Below are 12,248 nucleotides of genomic sequence, written 5' to 3' on the forward strand. Positions count from 1 at the left end.
AGAAATATTGAGAGTTTTTTATGTATATTCTGTTTATAAATTCATTCAACAAGGAAATTTTCCATCAGCCTTTCTTTTCTTTCACTAATCCTAGCAGGTTTCTTCAGAGATCTGCTCTGGGTCTCCTGGGATGCTGGGAATCACTTGCAGTAATTGTCCCATAAGCACATCTTCCATCATCCCTAGATCCTAGACAAAGTACCAGGGCTACAAAGGACAACTGTGTCCATTCATTCATTCACTTCACCAACATTAATGGCATTCCCATTGCCTAGAACACCATGTGTAAGATTCTTATTTTTTAATTTTTATTTTATATTGGAGTATAGTTGATTAACAATGTGTTAGTTTCAGGTGTATAGCAAACTGATTCAGCTATACATATGCATGTATCTATTCTTTTTTAAATTTTTAAATTTTGTGTTTTAAAAATTGTGAGTATAAGAGCATGTTATACAAAAACAAAACAAAGCAAAAAACATGTTATAAGAACAAATGACTCTAAATGGTGAATTAATCCTAACGGTTAATTAGGGACCAGGAAAAGAAATGAGCTCTGTCTGAACAGTCAGCAGGGAAAGATCAGGATTTGCCCTTGATGGCTCAGCTTCAGGCACATAGAAGTGAGAGACAACCGATGTGTAAAAGAAGTTCAAATTGGTCAGGAACATTTATTTATCCAGGCAGGTGCTTGGAGACAAAGAAACAAGGAAAGCAACAAGGAGGTATAAAAGGAAATAAAATCCTTACTCTAAAATGTGATGTTACCCAGAAACAGACTCAGAGACATAGAGAACAAACTTGTGTTTGCCAAGGCTGAGGGGGGCTGGTGGAGGGATAGATTGGGAGTTTGGGATTAGCAGATGTAAACTGGTATATATAGAACGGATATATAACAAGGTCCTACTGTTATTTATTTATAGCACAGGGCACTATATTCAATAGGTTGTGATAAACCATAATGGAAAAGAATGTGAAAAAGAATGTATATATATATTATAACTGAATCACTTTGCTGTGCAGTAGAAATTAACACAACATTGTAAATAAACTATACTACAATAAAGTAAATTTTAAAAGATAAATAAATAAAAAATAAAATGTGATGTTTCCAGGAGTTAATGAATGAGTTTCCTATCAAACTAGCAGTCCCCCTCACATGCCTGGAATTTCTTTCCCTCTGTGTTTCAGTTAATAGTGTTCCCCTTATCTGAGGTTCCTTTCCCCTGTCCATGTCCTCCCAACTGAAATCCTTCCTATCTCTGAAAACCTGCTGCCTCCAGGAAGCCTTCCTTGACTGTCTCAGGACTAACAACAACAATTTGGCAATTACTTGTGCAAGTGTGAAGGCAAAAGAGCACGTGAGATATAACCCAGAGGAGATAAAGGAATAGGGGGCTGAGGAGAGGGCCTTGGGATATTCTGACCTGTTGAGGATGGGGCAAAAAGAGAAAATAAAACAGACAAAAATGGATCAGACCAGGATGGTGCCATGTCTGGAAATCTAAAAGGGATGAGCATTTTCAAGGAAGGTATTTACAAATGGAACTGGGATTAGATTCAAACTCAGTCTAGAACCCTTATTCATTGTTCTCTCACTGAGGATTTCTTTTGACCCTACGGATATCCAAGTTTCCTTATAAAGTCAAAGACCACATCACAACTGCAGCCAAACAATAACAACCCTTTCATATACTACAAAAATAAATGGTTCTTCCATGTTTTCTAATTATTTTTTTTCCCTCTTTAAGTATCAAGACAAAAAAACACATGATTCTATTTTTTTAATGTTGAGAAAATTAAAAGCTTTTTCCAGAGTATTATAAAGGGTCAATGACAAGGATACTTTTGTGCCCTAAAAGAATTCCACTGTGGGCATTCCATAATAAAATGGGCTTTTGTGCTTTTCATAGATTACAGTTCTTTATACAATGGACTTGTCTAAGTTTCTTCCTGTTTTCCAATCAGTTAAATTTAGAACGATTGTTTCCATCTCTTATGAGATATGATGTCTAGGAAAGTGAATGCCTACATGGGATACCAGGGTCCAGCAAGTCTGTAAAACTCAGTCAATTGGGGATATCACCCAACTCCCAGGCCTCTCTCTGGGGTTTCCCATGAGCACATAAAGAGCATTTTCTGTCAAGGTTGTTAGTCTGCAATTCTGTAATATAAACTCCAAGTTTATTGCCACCTTAACACAAATGAACTCCACTTTTAATACAAACCCACTTATTTTTAGCGATGCCCTTTTTATTTTTACTTTATTTAACTTTTGCAATTAAACTATTTGTGATTATTGTAATAAAATGGGAAATACAGTTAAACAAAAAGGTTAAAAATACCCATTCTTCCATCATTTACATATAACCACTGTTAACGTTTAGGTGTATGTCCTTTTAGATTTTATTAATATTTATAAATTGATTATATGTTTACATTTTCATTTAAAAATATATACATTACACAATGTTATGTGTCTTTTAAAATAAAGATTGATGCATACTGTTCTATGGCTTTGAAACTTATTTTTATCTTTTCATGTCAACTAAAACACTTCTACATTACTTGATGGCTGGCTATATGGTTTTCAACTGCATAGATGAGCCATAATTTATGTACCCAGTTACATTAATTAAACAAGTAGGCCATTCGGCTGGGGTGACACCAATGTCCTGGTAACCTACACAAGCAAACCAAAATCTAAGCCTATAGATGCCTCAAGGTTACAGAAATCAAAAGCTAAGGGCAACCAGTCACAAACAGACAACTAGGCTTTATAACAGCCAATCAAGTAATTTCCTTTCTTTGCTTTTGTACCTTCTCTATGTAAGTTTTTTCCCCCTGGCTCCTGTAGGCTGAGTGCTCCTAGTCACTTTTGGTTTGGCACTGCCCGACTCAAATCAATTTTTGCTCAGATAAACTCTTAAAATTTTTAATATGCCTCAGTTTATCATCTACCAACTCCATCCTCTCTTGTTGAAAATCTAAGTTATAAGAAGTCTTGTAAATAATGCCACATTGAATCATTAGCATACTGACTAGCCCATCTGGAGCCCATCTTTGCCACTTACCCACTATGTAGCCTTAAGTGATTTGCTTAACCTCTTTGATCTCATCTGTAGAATGGGGATAATACCAGTACTTTCTTCATTGGGGTGCTTCTGAAGATTGAGTATGCAAAATGCTTACAAGTGTGCCTTGCACAGAGCAAAACCTGGAAACTTAGATGCTCTTAACCTTCTTTAACCTGATGCTAAATTTCTAGTGAGAACAGTTGATAATATCTTAGAATGTCCTAAGTTTAAGTTCTGGGCATCCAGGAAAAAAAAAAAAAAAAGATTTCCAGAAGAACTTCTGACTTTAGTTACAAAGATAACAGATCTTTGGTAGAAGTTACAACAAGTTCTTTTGAAGACTCCTTGAGATCTATGGACTATTTGGTCAGTTTTATGTCTGAAATGGTGAGAATTTGGGGAAGGATGATGCTGAAGAAGTAGACAGCATTAGATGATGCTGCAGACTTTCGGTCAGTTCAAAAGGATTAGACTTATCCTAAAGTCAATGGATAATGAGAACCTATAGTATAGCTCAGGGAACACTACTCAATGTTCTGTGGTGACCTAAATGGGAAGGAAATCAAAAAAAAGAGGGGATATATGTATATGTATAGCTGATTCACTTTGTTGTGCAGTAGAAACTAACACAACATTGTAAAGCAACTATACTCCAATAAAAATTAATTTTAAAAAAAGTCAATGGAGTTTTTATGCCAAGAGATATTTCTTTAATTTGGCCAATTCATGGCAGAAGTTTTGGATCCTTAGACATCAGGTCTTGTTGAGGCTGGAAAGGTCAGGCCCTACTTCCAGCATGAAATGGAGAAAAGTGATTTTGTTCCTTTACCTCCCTTTCTCACCCGTCTCCTTGGGCCGCTGGGTCCCTCTTTATGTCTCTTAGCTCAGGGTTTCAACCACCTGCTTTTCCAAGCCTGCTGCATGTGACCAAAATGTGCTGGCAATTTATTTCTTTTTTCATAGAACTCTGCTTTCTCCTAGCGGATTGGTCAAGCATTTTATGTTTGAAGATATAGCATGCTTACCCTCTCGGCTAATGTATTTTGCACTTCATTTGAGACTTTCGGTCACAGAACCAGACAACTGAGTGAAAGTGAATATTTTAGGCCCTGTAAAACCCACAGGACAAGGTACATATTGGATGGAAGGATTGCAAGATGCTTCCGATCCCAAGAGGCTCGAAGTGTCTTATTCCAACTACCACTAAAGCCAATACTAGAGAAAACATCATGTGAAGGAGCATTGGAAAGGGGCATGATCTTACTCTTAGAGTGACGTGGTTAATTGTCTCTGTCACACAGAGAATATGTGTCCTAATGATTATTCTAAGTGCCGTGGTATGCTCATGTATTAAGTGGGAATCATAATACAATAGGCTCTTAAATGATCAGGTCAACCAATTCTCTAAGGATTCTCTCTAGAGACTACACTCACTGGTAGGGTGAATTCTTTTCACCTGAAGGTCAACTTCTCATACATTTCCATTACAGTAAGTCCCCTACATACAAATCTTCAAGTTTCAAACTTTCAAAGATGTGCATTTGCGTTCCATCAACGTCAGTCATGAGTGAAACTGCAGCTTGCCCTCCGTCTCCTGTTGCTGATGATTCTTCAGCTCTACCATCTCCCACCTCCTCTCCCTCCTCCAATCAGTAACTCTTCTTGCCTGTTTACTGGATATCAGCCCCTGTATGCCAGCTGTTGTACGGTACTACTGTACTTTTCAAGGTACTGTACTGTAAGATTAAAAATGTTTTCCTTATTTTTTGTGTTTGTTTCATTTTTTAAGTATTATTTGTGTGAAAAGTATTATAAACCTATTACAGTACAGTATATATAGCTGATTGTGTTAGTTGGGTACCTAGGCTAACTTTGTTGAACTTCACCAACAAATGGGACTTAACGAACATGCTCTCGGAATGGGACTCGTTTGTATGTAAGGGACTTCCTGTATTGCCAATTTAGTTGTCAAGGGTCAGTTGTATTTGTTCCCAAGCTCATTTATTCCCATTGTGTTTTTAAGGTATTTATGTATTTTAACTATTGTATAAACCAATAAAATATAAGTACAATTTAAGACTGTACACTTTTGAAATTTAAATTGAATACTTTGGAAAGACTCTATAAAGGTGAGTCAGTAAGAAAAATAGAGTGAAGTCAAAAGAAGAGGAAAAGGCTGACAAATTAGAGGGGGGCAAGACAATTCTAAAGATTGGGGCACAAACTGTAAAACTCTTACACAATAGACATAGTTTGAAGACAACTCTGCATTTATACAAATACCTATGATCTCATCCTAAAGTCCATTCTATGGTCCCATCTCTCCCTAGTGTTTGTAATGTGATTTGAAACATTAAAGAGAATTTTATCACCTTCATGTTTCATTTAAAATGTGATCTGAGACAGACTAAAATTTTTGTAACCTGATTTTTATTAGACATTTTTTTCATAAATTTAGTATATGCAAAACCATCTGGCAATCTTTTTTTAAAATGCAGATTATTGAGCTTTGAGCCCTCTAGAGATTCAGATTGGAGGTCTGGATTGAGGTCCAGGAATCTGAGTTTTTAAAAAGCTCCCCAGGGAATTCTGATCACAGAAGTTAGAAACACAAGGTTTGACACTCTTGTCTGATGATAAATTCCAGCCAGTTTGAACTTTCTCATTTCTAGCAACATGTCTGAAGAAAAAAAAAAGGCAAAGTAAATTGTTGTTGGACAAGAATTTCACTCTCTCAAGTCAGCTTGATTTTGGATGTTAGTTTTTGAAATTTTTACTCCACCATATTTTTCTACAAAGAACAAGGAAGTTTTAGAATTAAGATTAAAAGAGGTTCTATGAACACAGTGAGTAAAAACATTAACATCTCCATTATTTTAAACTTATTTGTCATTCATTTAGTGAAAAGATCAACCGTAAGTTTCATTGATGGAAAAATAGCCAAATATTGCAAATATTTTCAGAATATTTGGCATTATCTTATAAATCAAGATTTGATGATAGAAAAGATTGCACAGGCTCACCAGGTCATTGGCTTCTGTCCATTAAAGCTGGTCTAACACATCAAAGACTAGTTCTGGGAAATTCTGGAGTTTTAGAGTCTTGAGGTGTTATTTGTTCAATTCTCTCCTTCCAGGATAAAGATTTTCTAATCCCCCCAGAAGGTTGTGTATCTAGCGTTTATTCAGTTTTACTATTTGTGTTGCCATCTCAAGGATTTTCCTTCTTGATGATTCCCATGACCACGTTTGAAAACACTTTCCAGGGTTTTACAAACTATCCTAGAGTCTATTCTAGAACTATCTTAATGCAATGTAATCTCAATTCGTGTTCCTGGTTCACAATGCAATTAGAAAAATAACATTTTGTCACTCACATTATATCACCCTATACACTCAGAGAGTTTAAGAAATATACAACATTATTATATACTCTATTAAAATCAAGTGACAGTCCAGTAAATCTGATACAGGAGATGATTTTTAAAAACAAAAAACTTATTATTTTTCCTTAGAATGCATTGTTTTTTCCTCCTCATTTGGTAGTAGGTTTACATTCAAAATTATAGGTTTCTGAGATTAAATAAGTTTTCCTGTGTGGTCATCAACTAATAGTGGAGAATGCCAGTTCCAAGTTTTACAGATTCACAAGGGAATGTAACCTGGTTTAACACACTATTAAATAGATGGATAGATGATCGGCAGATGGAGATAGATGATATAGATATAGATATAGACATAGATATAGATATAGACACATAGTTTGTTCTGTTTTGAATTAAAGTTCAGGATGAAAATAAATTTCCAGGTACCTTTACTAGAAGGCTGACTATGTGTTCTCCCAAACTCAGAGTTACTTCTCATCAACCCATCACCTGTTTTCTCCCTCAATTTTTGTCTTCCAGAAGAAATGTTTTTATTGTCCTCTTAGTGGTCTACCTCTGCTAAGCCCAGGCATAAGTTACTGTGTCTTAGCTTAGAAGCAGCAAAGCCTAGTTTGGAATAAGTACTGGACTAGGTACTACAAGAACATGTAAATATCAACTGTATAATTGTTTGTCACAAAAGCTACATGTCCTGAAAATGAAAACAGGGTAGGTGAGGGTAAGGATGGAATGGATGGAAATTTCCAGTTGTATTTACTTGTTTAGTAGCTTCTCATCCCAACCAACATATGTTTATGTGTGTGTGTATTTGTGTGAGTGTGAGTAACTAAAATGTACCATCATTTTTAGAGCTCTTGAAATTTTAGAGAGTATTTGAGAGTACTTTTTTCTTTGCTATCCAATTGACTTTTAAATCCCATAGATGACTGTGGAATTCTTATCAGGATACACACATTCCTACAAATCACTGGTATTCACGGGTTGCTGATATAATTAGGTACCATCTAACTTCAGTCCTGGGTCTACAGAATTCACTACTAGGTCTTTGACCTTGACTGTCTCAGCTGATTCTGTGCTCATGTGGAGTTTGTAGAAAACACTGGTCTCTGTCTGGGCCATAATTTTTTGAAAGGAACTATATCATGCTACCTGAGTCCTCTCTGACCAGACCTACCACATATATCTGCTCCTCCTGAACCACTGTGTACCAGGGAGATGCTAGAGTCTCGTTGCCTCTTTGGTCTTTACCTGAAGATGGAGCAGAGTCATGCCTCTACTCTCATTTTCCCCAGCTGGGGACTGCTGGAGAAGAAGGAAAAGCAGGACACAAATCTACTTCTCAGGGACCCATCCCAACTTCCAACTCTGTTAATGACCCCTTGCATCTCTCCTTTCTCTCATGGCACCTTTATATACGCTAAGAACCAAAAAAAAAAAAAAATGCTGATTTTAAAAATCTGATCATTTTATACTCAATTACCCTTGGGCAAATGCTTTAGATATCTCCCAAACCCAAACTTTTAGAACTTTCACATCATACATTTTTTTCCCATGAACTTGAAATTTTTATTTTGAAGCTCCAAAGCCATAGGCTGACTTTCTTTTTACATTTCTTTTGTGACATGGCTTCCTTGAGGAAATGAAGGCAGAATGTTTAATTCCTGATTTGGGGTAAAGTTGACAGTTAGGGGGCAGTCTGTGGATGCGGTGAGGTTCGAAGGTGCAAGTATCAAAAAATATTGGAGAGAAACCACATTATTTAGGACAAAGGTCAAAAATTAAAAAATAAAAAAAACAACAAAAACTTATCTCACTACATTGATATGAAAAGAAACTGTGAAGTGCTTCTAAACATCTTCCCAAGAAACTTTTTTTTTTTTTTGTGATACGCGGGCTTCCCACTGCTGTGGCCCCTCCCGTTGCAGAGCACAGGCTCTGGACGTGCAGGCCCAGCGGCCATGACTCATGGGTCCAGCCGCTCCACGGCACGTGGAATCTTCCTGGACCAGGGCACGAACCAGTGTCCCCTGCATCAGCAGGTGGACTCTCAACCACTGCACCACCAGGGAAGCCCCCCAAGAAACTTTTATTTATTTTTTTAAACAATAGTAAATAAAAGCTGACAGCACACAGATTCAATACATTACACTTGACCATTAGGCATGCAAACACACAGAGGTTCTCAAAAATATCGCCAGAACTTTTCTATTGAATCTAGCCCCTGTCAACTGAAACTCACTAATTTCTGAGATGCTTCTTATTTTCCACTGATTAAAAAAAATTTTTTTTAAGTAGGCAAACCATGCAATACAAATAGAAGTCAGAATGAGTTCAGCAGGATGGCAAGCCTCGTTCCATATAGCTTTGAAGCCTCTGGCAATAATATGAGAGGAACTAATGAAAAGGGAACAGGGAAAGCTTGCAAAATTCACCTGGTGAGCGAGCCCACAATCTCCCTCTCCTGCTTTCTCTTATATTATAAAAACGAACAGGCTTAGTTCTCTTGCCAAGGGCAGCTTCCCTCCACTTATCCCGTTACATTAACATTTTCGCTGGCTCTCATTTGCTGCTTGTTCTCCAAAGTGGGGTTGCCACAGTGAAACCTTTAGGTGGTCTTTCCTTGGTCAGACTGCCCCCCTTCAGCCTCACCTGGACTGCCCCTCCACTGCCTCTTTCCCACATCCATGGAAGTTAAGTTTGATTGGACTCTTTGGTCTGACACAGTGTGATATTTTCAACTCACCCTTTCTTTGGGGGAAAAAAAAGGTGAAAGAAATGAGACAGGGAGGGAGAGAATGTTATAGCACACTCTCTACAGTATGCGTGTTTTTTTTTTTTAACTGTAAATTTGAAAACCACAGTTCTGGCTGCCTTTCTGTAATGGAGCAGACTGTTATAGCCAAGGGACCAGCTGTACCTCCTTCTGCGGGCTCTATGCTGTAGTCTCTTGGGTTTTTCTCTTCTCACACTGTTTTCCATTCCAGTGACTGGCAAATAGCATGGAATAAGTAGCCACCATCTATGGTGTTTTGAACAAAATCAATGCCTGGCACTTTCCAAAGGAAGACAGAATGTTCAGTCGGTTTTATTAGCTCTCTAAGCTTTGAGTACAAGTCTTCAGGGGGAGGAAGCAATGGGGAGTGGGATGGGCAGAGAAGGCAAGGAAAGCCCTGAAATATCTTCTAAGGCATTGCAGAACTTTCGATGACTTTGCCCTGGCCTGGGAAATTACTCACTGGATTGTGGGCTGCATTGAAATAAAGGTCTTTTATGTCCTACTGTAAAAGCAAATAAATTAAAAAGAGGAAGATTAAATAAGTAGTTATTTTATTCTTTGGGAACCTTCATACTGTTTTTTTTTTTCATGAATCAAAATTACTTAAATAGTAAAAAAGGAGATGGTGAGGACAGAGTCCAGTGGAGAAGAAGAGAGATTTCAAGTCACTTCATTTCTTGTTACATCAGATGTTACTTCTCCTTTCCCTTCCCCAGTACCCAGCTATGGGGGAAACATTCTCACCACCTGGTACAGTTGCACTTAGTGGTGACTTTTGGCCGAATTTCTCTACAATGTTTAAACAGTTTTAGTCTCTCTATTTTTAAGCATAAGGTTAGATTTCACCTCTCCTTAATATCTTCCCAAATAGAAGATAAACTATTTGATTGCCTAGATCCAAATGGCCTCTAAAGCAAGTAGACTGTAGTTAATAACCCTCTTCTGGATGGCTTTTATGCATCTCTAATGGAGCATCTCTAAACTTTGCCCATAGTAACACTGCCATTTTGACCTAACTGCAGATTATGAAAAAATCCCGGATTTCTGAACACTTTAGAGGTGTTTTTCAACTTTTAACATTTCCTTATTATACCCCTTCTTTTTTTTAACTTTTTATTTTATACTGGAGTATAGTTGATTAACCACGTTGTGTTAGTTTCAGGTATACAGCAAAGTGATTCAGTTTATTATACCCTTTCTTGAAGGTCAAAAGCTAAAGGAAAGAATCAAGCATTTATTCTGTTGTTTTCTTTTTTAAAAAATGAAGCTTAAAGAAAGTGCTTCTGGGGCCTCCCTGGTGGCGCAGTGGTTGAGAGTCCGCCTGCTGATGCAGGGGATATGGGTTCGTGCCCCGGTCTGGGAGGATCCCATATGCCGCGGAGCTGCTGGGCCCGTGAGCCATGGCCGCTGAGCCTGCGCATCCGGAGCCTGTGCTCCGCAACGGGAGAGGCCACAGGAGTGAGAGGCCCGCGTACCGCAAAAAAAAAAAAAAAAAGAAAAAAGAAAAAAGAAAGTGCTTCTTTACAAAGAATAGGTGAGCTTCGAAATGTAGGTGGAATGACGGAATTAGAAAATCACCATTGTGCAAGGATCAAGAAAGCCTACTAAAACTATTAACTGGAATGTTGCTAGGGAACCAAATGGTCTCATAATGTCAAATATCATTATAAGGGGGCTTCCCTGGTGGCACAGTGGTTGAGAGTCCACCTGCCGATGCAGGGGATATGGGTTCGTGCCCCGGTCTGGGAGGATCCCACATGGCATGGAGGGGCTGGGCCCGTGAGCCATGGCCGCTGAGCCTGCGTGTCCAGGGCCTGTGCTCCACAACGGGAGAGGCCACAATGGTGAGAAGCCCATGTACCACAAAAAAAAAAAAAATCATTAAAGGATTAATCTCCAAAATATACAAACAGCTCATGCAGCTCAATATCAAAAATACAACCCAATGAATAAATGGGCAGAAGACCTAAATAGACATTTCTCCAAAGAAGACATACAGATGGCCAACAAGCACATAAAAAGATGCTCAACATCACTAATTATTAGAGAAATGCAAATCAAAACTACAGTGAGGTATCACCTCATACAAGTCAGAAAGGCCATCACCAAAAAATCTATAAATAATAAATGCTGGAGAGGATGTGGAGAAAAGGGAGCTCTCCTGCACTGTTGGTGGGAATGTAAATTGATACAGCCACTATGGAGAACAGTATGGAGGTTCCTCAAAGAAACTAAAAATAGAACTACCATATGACCCAGCAATCCCACTCCTGGGCATGTACCCAGAGAAAACCATAATTCAAAAAGATACATACACCCCAGTGTTCATTGCAACACTATTTACAATAGCCAGGACATGGATGGAAGCAACCTAAATGTCCACCAACAGAGGAATAGATAAAGAAGATGTGATATGTATATATATATGATTTGATATATATATATATATATATATATATAGAGAGAGAGAGAGAGAGAGAGAGAGAGAGAGAGAAAGAGAGAGATATAGATACAGATGTGAGATAGATATATAGATATATATATAATGGAATATTATGCAGCCATAAAAAGGAACAAAATTGTGCCATTTGCAGAGACGTGGATAGATCTAGAGAGAGTCATACAGAGTGAAGTAAGTCAGAAAGATAAAAACAAATATCGTATAATATTGCTTATATGTGGAATCTAGAAAAATAGTACAGATGAACTTATTTGCAAAGTGGAACTAGAGACACAGATGTAGAAAACAAATTTATGGATACCAAGGGGGGAAGAGTGGGTGGGATGAATTGGGAGATTGGGATTGACATATATACACTACTATGTATAAAATAGATAACTAATGTGAACCTACTGTATAGCACAGGGAACTCTACTCAGTGCTCTGTGATGACCTAAATAGGAAGGAAATCTAAAAAGGAGGAGATATATGTATACGTATAACTGATTCACTTTGCTGTACAGTAGAAACTAACACAATATTGTAAAGCAACTATATGCCAATAAAATT

The sequence above is a fragment of the Mesoplodon densirostris genome, chromosome 2 (assembly GCF_025265405.1).
Source record: "Mesoplodon densirostris isolate mMesDen1 chromosome 2, mMesDen1 primary haplotype, whole genome shotgun sequence".
Lineage (NCBI taxonomy): Eukaryota > Metazoa > Chordata > Mammalia > Artiodactyla > Ziphiidae > Mesoplodon > Mesoplodon densirostris.